We start from the raw sequence: 18,598 nt of genomic DNA, 5'->3' as shown, positions 1-18,598 counted from the left end.
TTGGACGGTACGATTCCGTGTGCTGCATAGTAAATAATATTTGTTGTCTCGGATTTGGATACTCGTATAATTGTAATCAAACTTCACAGGTAAGTTCGTTTGATTATTAATTATACCATGTTACTTGTGCTAAATTAAAAGTCTACTTTTAAATAATTCACAATTTACAGTCGCTGTACACAACCTTCCTTTCGATCAAGTCAGGTCATCAGACTAATCTAATAACATTCATAATTCCTACAGTGTATAATAACCTCACGACCTGAATGAACCCGTAACAACTGTTCAATATCGGTATTAATATCTAATAAGTACTTATTTTGAGTCATTTACTATACTTACTACCACACCTACGACTTACTTTTGTATAGGTACATTTCTGATTTTATACATAATTAAATAATACGACTACCTACACTTTTAAATGCTAAGTATCAAGGTTCGCAAAGAAAAGCATTATTATTTTAGTGTCTTAATGTTTTCTGAATAATTTAATTATACATGCATCAGTGAATCACGATATAAAATACTAGAACAATTTGTCTTCATAAATTGTATCCGTCTAATTTTGGTCGCGTGAACATAAAATATGTCTTTAATTAACGTAGAAAAACATAAAAACTACGCGATTTGTATTGAGAACAGTGATTAAAAAAAAAATGTCGTGAATTTTGGTCTGAGTCTGATGTTTTATTTATTATGCCTGTCTATCGTCTATTTTATTTTATTAAACTCACAAGTTTCACTTTATAAAATAAATTACTATGGAAATGGGATACCTATAGATAATTTGCAGTATTTTCATAGCTGTGTTCTATGCACTTTATTTGAAACTATATTTGAAAGTTAAATTACATAAAAAAATTATGCATGAGTAGGTACATTTACCAGTAAGTACATCCATACGAATATTATAAATGGGAAAGTGTGTGTGTCTGTTTGTTTGTCCGTCCTTCACGGCAAAACGGAGCAACGAATTGACGTGATTTTTTAAGTGGAAATAGTTGAAGGGATGGAGAGTGACATAAGCTACTTTTTGTATCTTTTTAACTCCCTACTTCCCTAAAGTGGGGGGTAGAAGTTTGTATGGAGCATTCCGCAGTTTTCGAATTTAACGCGAGCGAAGCCGCGGGCAAAAGCTAGTATTTCAATATATCGTTCTACATGTTAATAATAATATTATTAACAAGTTTACAAACAAGAACACATAAAGTAGAAAAGTGCAAAGCCGGTAAAGTACCAAGTACAAAACAACAAAGACGTGAAGAAACTTGTTTTGTTCTAGGAAATAAAAAGAAAACGTGTGCTCGTCGCAAACCTACGCTTTTCACATTTCGCAGCAGATGCTTCTATTAGTAGAGAATAGAGATCACCTAATAAGACAGACTATCAAAATTTGATGATAGTCTGTCTTATTTATTATAGGTGATCTTTTTTTGGGTTTGGTTTTTGATGGGATCTGTAAGCGACGGAACTACCAATCTCCGTGATGCGCGCGTGCTGGCAACCTGGCGGCTACGGATGTCGCTGCCAGCGCGCGTCTTTTGTTTTTTGCAGCACCCGCTGATTCTGTTGGTTCGCTTCTACGTTTGTCCATCTTGTCAAGCGTCGCTATTGAAAATGACAACGAGGTACAATCTGGTCACGACTGTGATTATTCGGCCAGACTGCACCATTCATCAGCTAAGAATATGGCTCGAATTGTCAAAACTGAGGTTCAAAAGTTTTAAGTCTGTGTCAAGAGTAGAGATGGCAGTCTATGCACAGTGATTACACATTTTACTTCGACAGTAACTCTCAATAATACTCGAACCTTTTTGAACATACTTATTAACGTCTTTCTAAGAAATTTGAGTCGACTCTCGGCTCTTCTGGGGTTTATTAGTTAATTCTATAAAATGTAAGGCACTAAAAGAAAATTGTTGACATAACTTCTTGCTAGTTAGAAGATAGCGATCTTTTAATGATAAAATCTGTTTCCAAGGAGTAGAATTTCTAGGATTCCCGTAGTGTAAAATAAATGTTGCCAAGGACCTAGAACTTTTATTAAGGTAATAAAATGTATCGTCTTTATTAAAGTGACTATATACGGGCCTGAAGTACTAGCAGAAAAATTGATAGGCCATAACTTTACAATGTAATATGTATTTAAATAGTTATTAATTCGTTAGAGGTTATGTCTAGTATTACTATGTACCTACAAATTATAAAATATTAAACAGTATATTCGAGACCTGTTTGACTTCCGTAAGGACTTACGGAAGTCAAACTTGGACATACACAGATAAAATACGAAATGCTATAATGGCCTGTCAACGATCAATGGAGAGGAGTATATTGCAAACTTACAGATGCTCTTCAACAATGTCTTCATCTAAAATAGCAATGGGCAGGTCATGTATCCAGATATGGGGACAAAAGATGGACCCTAGAAGCAACAAAATGGACCGGACCAGTAGGACGGAGGCGCCCAGGAAAACCACAAAAAAAGTGGATAGACGATATCTCCTCCGTCGCAGGAAAACATTGGCTCCGGAAAGCCCAAGACAGGGATTGAGTGAGGGAAAAATGAGAAGGCTTTTACCCAGCAGATGGGATCTACAGTCAGCCTAAAAATAAAGAAAAAATAAATAAACAACCAGACTGAAGAAGAAATGAAGCTTAAATAATAATAATAATTCGAGGCCTGTTTATTTCAAATGTTTTTCTTAGTGCAATTTTTATTTTTGGCTAGTGGCCTTTGTCATAAATAGTGCTCCCACACTGGGCTGTTATAAATGCTATATAACACGGTGTGACATGGGGTCTCACAATGGTAAATAGCATAATTATATTACCTATATATATATAGAACGCTGGAACAATCACATCCTTAATGATTAAAAATTAATATAATCCCTATTTATAATTTACGTATATGTGTATCACCTAATTGTATTACTTAAGTCGCGCAATATCGCTGGCTCCTCAGAATACCAGCGCCGTTGGCAACGCCTAGTCGTGCCAACTGCATTGCTGAGTGGAGACCATTTCAGCTTCACATATTCTTTTCATCTGTTCCTCAGAATACCAGCGCCGTTGGCAACGCCTAGTCGTGCCAACTGCATTGCTGAGTGGAGACCATTTCAGCTTCACATATTCTTTTCATCTGTTTGTATTGTTTTCTTCTTCTAGATTTTATAATTGTTTCTTTGTACTTTATTTGTTCTTATGCAATGCAATGATGTGTGTTGCCTGAATAAACATTATTCTATTCTATTCTACAATGTTATATAAAAATTATAACAGCCCAGTCTGGGAGCACCATAATGTAAAGAGCAGATTAACTTATCCTAGAACTATTCGTATTTATCGTATCATATTCTATTTAATTCTAAGAAAATCTACATATAAGTGTTTACTTTTGCTTGAAAAACATGTATTCGACAGAATTTTCCAGTAATGCCAAATTGATGCCAAACTGAAATCGGGAGTCACGTTCGTCATTAGCATAATAAAGTCTTAGTGTCTTTATTTCGTACATATGCCATTAATGTTTTAAACGTGGAAAATTTGAGGGAAAAATTATGACAGATGATCGAGGTAAACGCAGCGCGCAGGATAATTAACAAAGGATCTATATAGCCGCAATCCTTGTATAGCTTTCTTAAGTGCGTTTGTTAGTCTTATTTTAAGATATCGTTTTACCAAATTTCAAGCTCTAATCCTCTTGGTTTTGCTATTAAAAAAATAGGCACTTGTGAATAAGTTAGAACCTTTGTTGTGTTTTAAATGAATTACTGTTAGGTGCATAAAATATATCTAAATTTCAAGGAAATCCCACCATTACTTTAGCTACAAAATAATATAAACTTTTTTTAATTCTTATTTTTAGCAAAACCAAGAGGTTTCTGAACTTGAAATTATATCTTGGTACTAATGGTAAAACGATATTTTAAAATAAGACAAACAAATGCACGTAAGAAAGCTATACATTTCAAACAAGGGCAGTTTTACTATAGTTGACTATAGGACCCTTTAGTTACGTGACTTTGAATGATATTAAATGGAATCTTTTATTGTTTCTTTATTAAAGTACTAGGTTTTGGCCGCGGCTTCGCACGCTTTAGAAAGAGACAAAAAGTAGCCTATGTCACTCTTCATCCCTTCAACTATCTCCACTTAAAAAATCACGTCAATTCGTCGCTCCGTTTTGCCGTGAAAGACGGACAAACAAACAGACACACACACACTTTCCCATTTATAATATTAGTATGGATACATACCTAAGTAAATAGTGTATTGTCGCTCTTTCCAGTCAATATGTGCAATCAAACGCCACTTTTTCATTTCTACTATTTTTTAACCCCCGACGCAAAAACGACGGGGTGTTATAAGTTTGACGTGTCTGTCTGTCTGTCCATCTGTCTGTCTGTCTGTCTGTCTGTCTGTCTCTGTCTATGTGTGTCTGTCTGTGGCATCGTAGCTCCCGAACGAATGAACCGATTTAGATTTAGTTTTTTTTTTGTCTGAAAGCTGAGTTAGTCGGGAGTGTTGTTAGCCATGTTTCATGAAAATCTGTCAACTATGTCGCTGTCGGAGTTTTTTTCAAAATTTTAATTTTATTGTTAGGTTATTGCCAGACTGTAGTCACTGTAGAACTCTATGTAGTAGGTACAAAAAGTGAGCACAACCCACAACATTCTAAATGGGTCTAATATTAAAAGAATATAAGAATATCAAAATATCTCGCCTTTTTTGCTAAAACATGTATCTGATTATTTCATACGCGACGTTATCCTTTGATCTCAATTCCTTTGAACAATAAATTACCGTGCAAATACGAAGGATCTGTTCGAGAGTTATTCATGTAAACATGTTTGTTACAGATACAGTGTGATCCTGACGATATCCACCAACGCATCTGACGGATTCGCGTTAATAAACGGTGAGTTTCGATTTAAGGATATTTAAGCTTGTGATTTACATAATCGATTATGTTAAAGGCTTGTCAGTTTTATTAAAATACTAGCTTTTACCCGCGGCTTCGGTCGCGTTAAATTCGAAAATTGCGGAATGCTCCAATCAAACTTCCACCCCCCCCCATGCTAGGAAAGTGGGGGGTTAGAAAGAGACAAAAAGTAGCCTATGTCGCTTTCCATCCCTTCAACTATCTCCACTTCAAAAATCACGACAATTCAACGCTCCGTTTTGCCGTGAAAGAGCTTTCCCATTTATAATATTAGTATGGACCAGCTTTTGCCCGCGGCTTCACTCGCGTTAGAAAAATACAAAAAGTAGCCTATCTCACTCTCCATCCCTTTCTCCACTTAAAAAATCACGTCATCTCGTCGCTCCGTTTTGCCGTGAAGGACGGACAAAGAAACAGACACACACACTTTCCCATTTATAATATTAGTATGGATACTTTAGATATTTTTAAATTTCCGTAACTGGGCATTTTCGCGAAAAAAAATTCAAAAACATTTTTTTCTAAAAGAGGTATATTGAATGTTTTTTATTCTCAGAATCATGAGCCCTTTCCATCTTACTAGGCGGAAAAAATCGTCCCAAATTTAATTGTTCCACTTTGTTACCATTTTTCAAACACTTTGTATATTATACAGCGGTTACAAAGTGTTTGAAAAATTATAAAATAATAGAAATTTTTAGGACCATTTTTTTGTTTCTTGTTTTTTGTCTTAGATCGAAAGTGCTCGTGATTCTGAGAATTTACCTACCTTAGAAAAATATTTTTGGTGATTCGTCTCGCGAAAATGCCCATCTCTAAAGCAAAATCCGGAACCCTTATAGAAATACTTTGGTGTCCGTCTGTCTATCCGTCTGTCTGTCAAGACCCATTTTCTCAGAAACACGTAAATATTGAAATTTTCTAAACTACCATATTAACATACATTACGCATTACCAAGGGCAAGCTCAAAACATTTTTAGGTAATTTTGTATGTATGTAGGCGTTTCAAAGACAAGATTATCAAACGCAGAAACTTAGTCAATCTTACCGCTCGATTACCCCTGACTTCCTTGATTCAAACAAGATAATTAGTCATTTCTCGTAATCTTACAAATTCAGTATACAGAATGTTTCCTGTAACAAGAGCAATAAATAAAAAAATGTTCTTAAAATAATCAACATTTACCCAAAAACTTTTAAGGCTGAATTCTTTAGATTTATCTGTTTCATGCAAATCAAAGACATATATAAATCAGTATAGACAGATGAAGTCTAAGAAATAGATAGATAAATAAAAGTACCTTAGTACCATACAGAAAAAGGTACGGTGGCCTAGATGGCATTACACCTTAGGGGTACGCTCAGATAGATGGCGCGCTAATATTAATATTTGACATTTTAAAACATATCAAGCTAAGAATATGGGCCAAATTGTCAAAACTACTTAAGGTTCAAAAGTTTTAAGCCTGTTCTGTGTCAAGAGATGGCAGTCTATGCACTGTGATTACACATTTTACTTCGACAGTAACTCTCAATAATATTCAATCCTCTTTAATGAAAATCAACTAAGTATTAATTTTCAGTATCCGCTATCATAAGTGTGTTTGACGTCAGTTGTCACGCTGTTACAAAATTCGTAATGTATTGAGTCTTTCCTAATTAAAATCAAAACACAAGTGGTGCCCGTGTGGTGACGGGTTAAGAATTTCACCACCCCTATTCTTCCTGTGGGTGTCGTAAAAGTCGACTGTGGGATATGGGTCAAACTGTGGCGTAGGCGAGAGGCTGGCAACCTGTCACTGCAATGTCACAATTTGGATTTCTATCAACCCCTTTTTGCCAAGAGTGGCACTGAAACTTAGTAGTTCATGTGCTCTGCCTACCCCTTTATGGGATACAGGCGTGATTATATGTATGTATGTATGTATGTATGTACAAGTGGTATTCAAAATTGTTTAGTGTCGCTTAACTTCAAACTCAGTTGTGTCACTTATCTTAACAAAATTAATTATAAAAAATACCGGGTTCGAATCCCGGTAAGGGCATTTATTTGTGTGATGAACACAGAAATTTGTTCCTGAGTCATGGATGTTTTCTATGTATATAAGTATTTGTATATTATATACATCGTTGTCTAATATTTGTATATTATATATATGGTACCCACAACACTAGCCTTCTTGAGCTTACCGTGGGGCACAGTCAATCTGTGTAAGAATGTCCTATAATATTTATTCATTAATTAAATATATTATGTACATACATGTATTTAATTGAAATAATCAATCTTAAAGCAGATTGGATTTAACCATTTGAAGTTGAGTTGAAGAGCACTCAACAATTTTTAAATTTTTGTTTAGACCAGCAAAGACGCTATAACTACATTGTAAATGGTAAGCGTGCTCCACCTTAGACCGCATCATCACTTACCATCAAGTGTGATCGTGGTCAAACGTCTACCTATTGAAACTTTTAAAAAAATGCGAGCACTACCTTTTAATTTATTGCCGGAGCCTCATAGGGACTTCTCGTTTATCTACGCTACGAAATTTCCAGACTCTGTTTACTGCCCATGTTAAAGGGTACACTCGGTATAAACACGTTAGCAGTCAACGTTGAAGAAGTAATCTGTGTACTCGTGTATAATGTGAGATTAGTGATGGGTAGCTTGTTTACCTAAGTGCGATTTGTACTTCAAATACTTCAATTCATTATGCTACTAAAAGGCCATCAACATCACACTGTTTACACTGGTGCCGCAAAGAACAGCGACTATAATTTCATTTAAGCATCCATATGTAAACAAAATGAGTATATTTTTGGCTTTTTAATATTTTTATGTTATTTCCAGTTAGAGTTTGTTACATTCTCGAGCTTTTTCGACCCAGATAGTACGTATCAAGATTATTCTAGGTACTTTAGATTTAGACTTCGTGTGAAAGGAATTATTTAAATTCATAAAATGTGTTGTAAGCCGTAAGAAATAATTGAAATCATTTTAATTATGTGAAAGTCAATACAGAATTTTACCTAACTATAAATCATTCGTACACGTTAAACTTTCAAATAATTACTGAATCTACGGTTGTACTCACGTTATTATTATATCGCTATTGCTGCGACATGTTTCGGGCTAATTTGGAGGCCCCTCTTCAGGCATATAGGAGTTCACGCGGCGGCTAAACTCCGTGGACTTTCAATTGGCCCGAAACATGTCGCAGCAATAGCAATATAATACCGTGAATACAACCGTAGATTCACTAATTATATAAATCATTCGTTTTATAATCGATGTGTTGACAAAATTAATAAAATCCCTTTTAGTATAGAATATTTCAAGAACACCGAAGACTTAACGTTGCTAAACAAAACAGTCCACTCATTTATCATTGATCCGATCTTTAGTGAGGGTGATAGTGCGAATTGAAGTGCTATAAAAAGGTTTAAAATAACCTCGTCAAACAAAACCGTACAAATGGAGGCCACAGAATAAAGGACAATAACTCAGAAATGTTGGAATTAAATATTCTCGTATTCCTCTGATTAAGTACCAATGAGAAGAGATAGACATATAGAGAGAGATGACTACGCTATACCACGCCTATGCCACGAAAAGTAAACGATTGGAATATTAGGGCCCATTTAGACGGTACGAGAACTCGCATACGAGTTTTATTACATTGCGGTATTTGATGGCTGGGCTGCCTTGTATGTAACCTCGACAGCCCGCAATGTAACTAACATCGCATGCGAGTTCGCAGGCCGTCTAAATCAGGCCTTAGCTTAGCATTTTGAACAGCAACTTCATAGCGAGTAAATTTCTTTAGATCTACACGAGAGCGTGCAATGAAAATAAAAATCAATAGACTATAGTTTCATTTCTCGACATAACCATATTGTTAGTAAACGTAAAATAAATCTAAATTATAAACCTTTATTATCGCAGTAAAAGCACATTATTGGCAAAATTCACTTTTTATGACATACGATTTAAAAAAATAAAGCCACTGTTGCCTTCTAAAGGAGCAATTAAGTAAAAAATGGGATAAGCGTTTTCGACAGATCATTAGAAGTATAATGAACGAGCCAAATGCACTCGACCGCTCATATATAACGCGAGGTAAAGGTGGAGTCATTGTTAAGCGGAAAGGGTAAGAAACGAGTACAACAGTCGGATAAGCGATTTCGACAAAATATTAGTATTATTGTATAGTCAACCAATTTGAATCATAGGCTACTGTAGAACCTTTGCACAGTAAACGCCAATGTGACTCGTTATGGCAAATAGAACACGGTTTAAATAAGATAGAGTTCTAGAGTGGCCTAGGATGGAAAGCGGTCACCGAATCCTATGGGCGCTTGCAACTCAAGGAGTGTCACATGCGCGTTGCTAACCCATTAGAAACTTGTACACTCGCTTTTGCTGTGTTAAGTGTACACACACACACACACACACACACACACACACACACAAGTAGTGACTGGTGTCGTCCACAAATCATCGCTTGCTGGGATGTGCTACATGTTGGACTCCTATGAATCTTACCCATGCCGTGCCGTAGCAAGGGCAGTTGTTTGCGTTCGTCCGCGACCCTCCATATGTAAAATTCTAGCCTTAGCCAAGCTCGGGCTAGGGCGTACGTTTACGTATGTGATATGAAGATCGTCCCACCACGCAACTGATCGAACAAACGTCCGCATATCATCAGTAGTTGAAATCCGCCATACGTTTGACTCCAGCCTTACCAAAGTTTGGAGGACGGGACAAGGGCGGCCCTGAGACGGTTGACTCATGCCACGAACTACGCACTGACTGCCCGCATTCGCCTGCAAATCATCGATTACTAGGGTTTACCAAATTTTCTTGTCTCTCGTTGTCATGGTTACGGTCTCCTGGGTATTTTTGGTGCCCCACTACTTGATTGTGTTATGTCTTATGTTACATGATGTTGTTTAGATGCAATTTATGATATAGCGTCGGTGACACTTTATTACTCGTACTTCATTGATGTGCGTTTCTTAAAGTATGGTACAACAGTTTCCCTATCAAATTTTGCTAGGTCTCCTCTGCTCGGGTGCGCCAAAGTTCATATAAAATTGTTATATAGATTATTGGTAGTCCGAAAATGTTTCTCATACAATTTTACATTATAACGATCATTATTTATAACAATTTTATGTTAATAACTATCGTAACTTCGAATGACTTATGTACATAATGTCATTCATCATAAATACGTTTTATACTAATGTTTATATACTTATTGATCATAACGATTGCGAGTAATATAATTTATCGTTATATTATTGTTAACAGAACAGACATCACATGTGACAGTCCAGTTAGGTGTGACGACGAGCGTAGCGAGGAGGAGCGTATTAGGTTGACCGTGAGCGAACCAGAAACGAATTTTTAATGTAAATTGTATATGTCACTGTAAAAGCTTCAAGCGCTCTTCTATAAATGTCACAAGTTTTTCATAGAACTTCCCCAAAACTTTTTAAATAATTTTATGATGAATGATTTTCTTAAACACAAAATTATGAATGTTATTAAATATTTCTATAGAATTTATGATTAAAAATTTTCGACTAAATGATTATTATGAACAGTGATAGTAGTATTATTGATAATGATGAAACAAAATTATGATAAGTAAAATTATGAGAAATGATCATTCGGAACACAAATCGGTATAAACAATAATTTTATAACAAATAATTTTATATGAGCCAATATTACCCCCTCTGCGCACTTATTATCTCCTTGCTCATTAAATAAAATACAAAACCGCTGCTAGTTCGAGTACCTACAAATTGTAATGGAGTCATTTTAAAATAGTTATTTATTTATTTATTTATTTAATCTTTATTGCACAACAAAATAAGGTACAAATGGCGGACTTAATGCCTCAAGGCATTCTCTACCAGTCAACCAATGGGCTAAACCAGAAAGATTAAGTAGGTGCAGTGTCTTAATAAAAAGAAGGAAAAGGAAACTGTAACCTAACTAAACTATGGATAGATGAATATTAAACTATACATATTCAAGATAGTTATTGTGTACTGTCTGTTATTATGCGATTACAATGCCACCAGCATTTGTTTTCCTCATCAACCCGGTATCCCATACACCCAGTCTTGGAGGACGGCGCAAGGACGGCCATGAGACGGTTGACTCATAACTACGCACTGGCTGCCCGCATTCGCCCGAAAATCCACTTACGGCCACATGCACCCTACTGTCAAACACGCCTCTAAATTGTTACCTAATGGCTTTTGCCCGCGGCTTAGGGCCGGTTGCACAAAACCGTCTGTCACCAATTTACTGTCTGAAAAGTTATATAGACCTCTTGTCAGTGGTCGATACATCTGCCTTATAGTCTGTTAGAATAAGTTTTTGGATAGCGCCTGATATAAAATGAAGGCAATCGTCATCCTTCTTACTTTATCCCGGCATTCGCCACAGCACATGCACTGTTAAACACGCATTTAATTGGTCGGTTGCACAAAACCGTCTGTCCCACGTTAAAGCGTAAGGTAAAATTGTATGTGAAGTTCCATAGACCATAGACCTCTTGTCACGTTAATGTAGTTAACTGTTGATGATCAGCCCCTAGTGTGTTACAATTAGAATTTGCTGAATGCCTGATGAAAAGTAATAGCAATAATAATTCAATTTGTGATCATGTTTATATCAATGAACAGGCGCTGTCTTAGTTATCTCATCTTCAGAATAGAAGTGACAATATTTTTACCCAATCAATAAATGATTTCCAGGACAAAACTCATCCAAAGTATTCCAAAGCTTTCCCTGACTCTCAAATTATCCCTGTACTATTAAACAAAATCTGGTAATCGGTATAATCGTGAAGAGGTAACACATCACATGGCACAATTTTCCATTTGTAGGTAATATTACTTACTCAGTATGGATAACGTAAAGGGTGGTTTGTAATTATTTTGTCAAAGAACATCTTTTTTGGGCAAGAATTTTGATTCCTGCCGCTTAATATACAATGTGTCAGTTACTTGGTTTGAAATTTCTGACGTTTTGTACCATGGACCAAACTAAAACTAGAAACTTATCCAGGCGTGCAAAACCGCGACCAACAGCCAGTATAAAAGTGAAAATAATGAATAAGTAGGTAACTAATTAACCCAGCTATGTGCAGCTGGCTTATCGAACAACAACCCGACTTCAAACGAAAAATAAAATGCAGTTTTAGTACCCGTCTTACTGAATTTACGATACGAATGAAGCGAGCGAAAAGTAGTAAAGAGTATATTAACATGCATTGGTAAATAAATACCAGAAGCAAAAAATTAAATTTCAAAATAACTTTCTTTAGAACCTTAGTATACTCTCTCAAACAAGTCTGTCAGTAAATAAGAACAAAGAAAACTATATGCATCCTTTTCTTTAGGGTGCTAGAGAAAAGGATACCTATAGTTTTCTTTGTTCTTCTTTACTGACAGACTTGCTTGACAGAGTATAGATACAATTACAATGCATCAAGTCACGAGCTTCAGCCCAAAAGCGCGAAATTCTATTTTAAATGGGAAAGTGTGTGTCTGCTTTTCCATTGATGGTCGACCCTAATACGCGTACGTCCACATTTTTTTTATTTCTAGGAACAAAGTGAGTGCGCCACAACTCTTACTTTTTACTGGTGACAGAAATAACTGGCCAGTTAAGACAGAAAAATACTGGCAGCTCATATTTTTTAAATGCAAAAAGCAATAAAAATTAAAAACTTACGCGTACTGGCACATTGTCGGCGCCATTTTTCACGTGCACCGAGAGGCGTCAAGGTCGCGTGTGACGTCACAGCAGCACAACGACCTTTCCGAACGGACTGTGCGTTCGACTGATTTTTAGGGTTCGATAGTTTCAGCTCATGCGGTAACCACTGTCAAACAAATCATTTTACTCCATTAAAAACATCTGCTTGTTATTTGAACTTTTTGCGGTAGTTGTGATCAGCCCTCCATTAGGTATAGTACCTACGATCGCTCATGCGAGCACTTTGTGCCAACATTGCGGAACAAATAAATCTAGTCGAATTAAATTGACAGCCGTTGCATTTTGGTATTACAAATCATACTGGCTTTCACACTGATGACAGTGATGAAAATCTAAGAAAATGAAAAAAAATCAGTATATATCTGATATATTTCCTGCTTTATGATAATCTAAGTTGCCAAACGATAAAATCATTATCGGTAGTCTTTAACTTTGTTTACTTACTGGTGTCTGTAAACCCATGTACAGTAGGTATGTAAATTACAAGTCAACTTTATTTTTTTTCTGTGTTTGCCTTTTTGTAGTTAGTCTAGTCGGTTGGCTAGGCTTAAGCTAATATTTGAGTAGTAAAAATTCCAAATTCACAAATATCTGAGGTGTGTGGCGTGTTTGCATTTTTTGCAGCCCTGTTATATTAAACAGATAAAGTAAATAATAAACTAAGATCAGAGGTACAAGCTTGGTGTAGGTTTTTGTAAACTAAGTCCAATGTATTTGAATACGTAAATGACTATTAAGAAATATTTTCTTTATTGACTTACTAACTTTTGCCCGCAGCTTCGCTCGCGCTAAATTCGTAAATGGCGGAATGCTCCATACAAACTTCCACCCCCCATTTAAGGGAAGAGGGGGTTAGAAAGAGACAAAAAGTAGCCTATATCACTGGCCATCCCTTCAAATATTTTCACTTAAAATAAAAATCACGTCAATTGGTCGCTTCGTTTTTCCGTGAAAGACTGACAAACAAACAGACACACACACTTTCCTATTTTTGATATATATATATAGATTTGATATATATATATAGGGACACGACTTCTTCATTTCGCTTTTGGACAAGGGTTAAAGGTCTGCAATAGCTATTTTAGAAAAAGAGAACAGAGACGTTGGACCTGGGCGTCACCAAATGGCATCCACAAAAATGAAATAGATTTTGTATTGGCTCCCAAGTTAGACATTATTAATGACATAAGTACAATAAACCAAATTAGATTCAGTTCAGATCATAGACCGGTACGTGCAAAACTAGCTTTCAAATTCAAAATTTTGCGTCAAAAGACTTTCCTAACCCGAACTAAGAACCTCGACAGATTCAACATAACAAACAACTATGAGGTATTCAATTTAGAATTGCAGAATCAATTTAAAACACTTACCATTGACGCCGATGACACAGAAGATCAGTACCAGAAAATCCTACATTGCGTAAGATCTGCTAGCAACAAAATTAAAACCAATAACCATAGACATAAAAAACTTTCGCACAATACACTAGAATTAATTGAACAAAGGAAGCATTTATCTATAGCCTCCCAAGACTTCAATAGCCTGGACAGAATGGTAAAACGTAGCATCAGACGTGACATTCGAACATTTAATACCACCGCAGTTAAAACAGCACTAAACAAAAATACATCACTAAAAACAGTCCGTCAGGGAATCCATCAAGGAACAAAGTCATGGATAAACAGTTTGACGGATGAAAATAACATCAAGCAACATAGCAGAGATAAAATTTTAGAAATATGCACCAATTACTATAAAAAGCTTTACTCTAACTCAAACAAATTTGCCACCGTTTCCAATCCATACATCTGTACAGAAAACATCCACCCAATTACAGACTACGAAGTAAATCAGGCTCTTCGAACTATGAAATTTGGGAAAAGCCCAGGAGAAGATGGTCTCAGTACTGAATGCTTAATTCTAGGTAAAACTACACTGCTTCCACATATAACAAAGTTATTTAACAGCATACTAAAATCCGGACAAATCCCCAAACAGATGACCCACGCCAACATAATATTGCTCCATAAAAAGGGCGACAAGAGCAATATTAACAACTATCGCCCTATAAGTCTGGTATCCCATATGTACAAAGCATTCATCAAAGTAATAGAACGTCGTATTGCTGGACAACTAGACAAGCACCAACCCCCCGAACAGGCCGGGTTCCGTCCCGGTTTCTCCACTACTGATCACCTACATTCACTAAACCAGTTATTAGAAAAGTGCCACGAATATAAGATACCCTTATACTTAGCCTTTGTGGATTATACAAAGGCTTTTGACAGTATTACCCACGAGTCCATATTTACATCACTTCATCATCAGGAAATAGAACCCACATACATAAATTTACTCACGTCCATTTACAATAGCAGTACCGCCAATATAAAATTACAATCTTCCGGTCAGGCGTTCAAAATCGAAAGAGGCGTAAAACAGGGAGACCCGTTATCCCCAAAACTTTTCACAAGTACCCTCGAACAGGTATTTAGAAGCTTGGCGGCATTATGGGAAAACAAAGGCATTGTCATTGAAAACCGAAGATTAACAAATCTTCGCTTCGCCGATGACATTGTCCTGTTTGCCTCATCAGCCCGAGAACTCCAAATAATGCTCCAAGAACTAAGCTCAGCAATCCTTCAAGTTGGTCTTACAATGAATAGGACCAAAACGCAGATAATGACCAACAGCACAAAACGTAGGGTCGAGGTAGACGGGCAGGCAATAAACTATGTCGACGAGTATCTGTACCTAGGCCAATTAGTTTCCTTCAGCCATAGACAAGAAAAAGAAGTCGAAAGACGAATTCAAAACGCGTGGAGGAGCTATTGGTCTATGAAGGAACTGATGAAGGGTGACCTTCCTTTGACCTTGAAACGGAAACTCGTCGACATGTGCATCCTGCCTGTCCTAACCTACGGTGCTCAAACGTGGTCACTCACCGAGGCGCAAAAGACCAAATTGAAGGTTTGTCAAAGAGCTATGGAGCGTAGCATTTTAGGAGTTAAACGGATTGACCGAATCCGAAACTCTACGCTGCGCTCAAAAACACGCATTATTGATGTTGGAGTTAAGACCGCCAAGCTGAAATGGGACTGGGCAGGCCATGTTTGCCGTATGCATCCACAGAGGTGGGCTAAAGTAGCCACAGTATGGATGCCGCAAAACGGACGAGGATCTGGCAGGCCCAGGCGGAGATGGCGGGATGACCTGGACGTGTATCTCAACAACTGGCCGGAGATCGCCCAGAACCGGGACGAGTGGAAATCTAAGGGGGAGGCCTTTGCCCAGCAGTGGGACACAATATAGGCTTGTAATATAAAAATATATAGATTTAAGTTTACTCACAACTTATTTATTGATCTGATATATATTTTTTACTCTTGTTTACACTGTAAATAAAAACGTGGACGTTTATAATTTCACACCAAATTATTTAGTCATTTTACACAATTTGGCACCTGCGGTCTGCGTAGGCGCTCATCTGTCATCCGCGTCTGTCAAGTGTCATGGCGGATTCGGGAGCGTTCGGGATAATGCAACGCCAAAAATGTCAAATAAATACGCGAACTATTTCAACGCGCCGCTCGGTTTGACATTGATAACACAAATAATTTCAGATGTGGCTTTGGGGAATTTAATTTATCTAGACGTAGTGAAGTAGGTCTTATATTCAGCCAAGAGAAAATTTGGAGAAAAACTGTATGAACTATATTTGTGATACAATAATTTACCTAATTTATAGTTATTTTAAATTAAATTCTAATAAAAATAAAAATTATTTTTGTAACCCAAGAATTCCAAGATAGCATGAAAGCCGTAGAAATTGATCTTATTATTCTGCAAGCAATTTAATTCAATTCCAAACACATAAATTGTTTCGTAGATAAATCATTCTAACTTATTTTAACATGCTTGACCATGATTGGTTGTCAAGTTTTTATTGATAGACGTACATAATCCAGATTTTTACCATAGTCACTCTAAATATAAACGTAAAAGTTTAAGGTTTTCATTTACATAGATCTATATATTTTATATGAGACTAATATTCATATAAAGTAAAGTTCTACCCAGTACCATGGCAGGAAATCTCTTTAAAACATCACAGCCTTCCGGGGAAGCAATATGCATTTGCTACATTGGAAATCTGAGCCACAGTATAAAGCAGTAATAACTCTTCTAACAAACTTCACTCCGCGCGGTGTGTCGAAAACTACTCTCCATATGCACCGAATACATGCGAAACTGGTAAGTATTGGGCTGGACAGTTGGGGCCGCGTTCGCGCGCTGTGTTGACATGTTGAGTTCGGGAAAAAATGACGTCAGCACCGAAGACATATTTTCGTTACTGTAGTGTTTATGGGTGTATGGAGAACAGTTCTCAAAATGCGGAAATGTCAGAATGTTCTTTAGAATTCCTAGACACCCAGAAAAGTAAGTGGTTGTTATATTTTTGCAGTGTTAGGTACATTATTGCTTACGTAAATGGCGTAAAAGCACGTAAAAGTGAGATTTAAAGCTAGAATCATTAAAATCAATAAGGATTTATCTGTAACGACATTTAGGTAGATGCTGCGATCTATCTAGCTCGAAAGTTTGGTACCTACTTAAATATTGTGCAAACATCTATTCAAACATTTTATGTAAATACGATTTCGTCAGTATTTAAGAAACAAACACGTACTTGAATCTTTATTAGATAAAAAGGTAGAAAGAGCGTTGGTACTAGCATAGCGCCATACACAGTTACTACGAGTAGGACAGTAGCACAGGTACAACCCTGCGTGACCTTGCGCAGTAGTAACGACCGCGTCGCCGCTGCCGGAGATTAACTACTGATTTATCCTTATACTGTGTCTGAGCCCTCGAGAATGCAATATTCAACCTGCAGACATATTACGCTGCTTATTTTTTTTTTTAAACAGGAGTCAGAAGTGCCGTATGTTTTTTTATAAAGAGTCATACAATCGGTAAACGAAACATGACACTTTGACAAGTAATATTTAAAAAAGTCGGCAACAGCACAATATCTATTCATCTCATGTGGGCACATATTATGAAGTCATCAAAAGCTGTGTCAAAGTCAAAATTGTGTACGAAAAGAGTAGATGAAGAGTATAATCTATTTATTATCTAGTACCTACCTATAAACAGATGACGACCGGTCTGGCGCAGTCGGTAGTGACCCTGCCTGCTACGCCGCGGTCCCGTGTTCGAATCCCGGTAAGGGCATTTATTTGTGTAATGAGCACAAATATTTGTTGCTGAGTCATGGATGTTTTCTATAAGTATTAATAAATTCTTTATTTACATGAACATATTTATATATTATATATATCGTTGTCTGAGTACCCACAACACAAGCCTTCTTGAGCTTACCGTGGGCCTCAGTCAATCTGTGTGAGAATGTCCTATATTTATTTAATAAAAAAAAACAGATGCCATGGAAAGCAACGTTACATAAATCACATAACCATAACATTTTTTAAGTACATGCAAAATATCATATATTATGATATACTTAATAAGGTACTTTCCCTCCATGTGGCATAGCCTTGGGGCATCGTGTATAATGTCATCTTTATCACATTATACTTTTCTGCTTGAGTTTTACTTGACCAATTAATGAGAACCTTACCATAAACTGGGGCTACTTTGATTCGCGGGGCAACATTAATGGACTGTGAATTATGATACACAGATAATTCATATAGATGATGTAAGGCACACCGGAAAGGTGATGGTGCGACTTGGACACATTTTATCCAAATTGACGGGAAAGTACAAACGACAGGGTTGAAGTGGTGGAAAAGAAAAGAGGCTTTTC

The 18,598-nt window shown here is 36.6% G+C and overlaps 1 protein-coding gene across 1 annotated transcript in view; it reads left to right on the top strand.

The window, feature by feature from the left end:
• The first annotated feature begins 4,870 nt into the window (after window positions 1–4,870).
• LOC125227808 (ecdysone receptor) overlaps window positions 4,871–18,598 on the top strand; it is a 349,096-nt gene continuing 335,368 nt past the window's right edge. Inside the window, exon 1 of the mRNA XM_048132156.1 lies at window positions 4,871–4,927. The gene's annotated coding sequence lies outside the window, so the exon portion shown is untranslated. The remainder of the gene's footprint in view (window positions 4,928–18,598) is intronic.

Source organism: Leguminivora glycinivorella, chromosome 7 (assembly GCF_023078275.1).
Source record: "Leguminivora glycinivorella isolate SPB_JAAS2020 chromosome 7, LegGlyc_1.1, whole genome shotgun sequence".
Classification (NCBI taxonomy): Eukaryota; Metazoa; Arthropoda; class Insecta; order Lepidoptera; family Tortricidae; genus Leguminivora; species Leguminivora glycinivorella.
The sequence above is the reverse complement of the archived record's forward strand: the minus strand, read 5'-3'. Positions and strand labels throughout refer to the sequence as shown.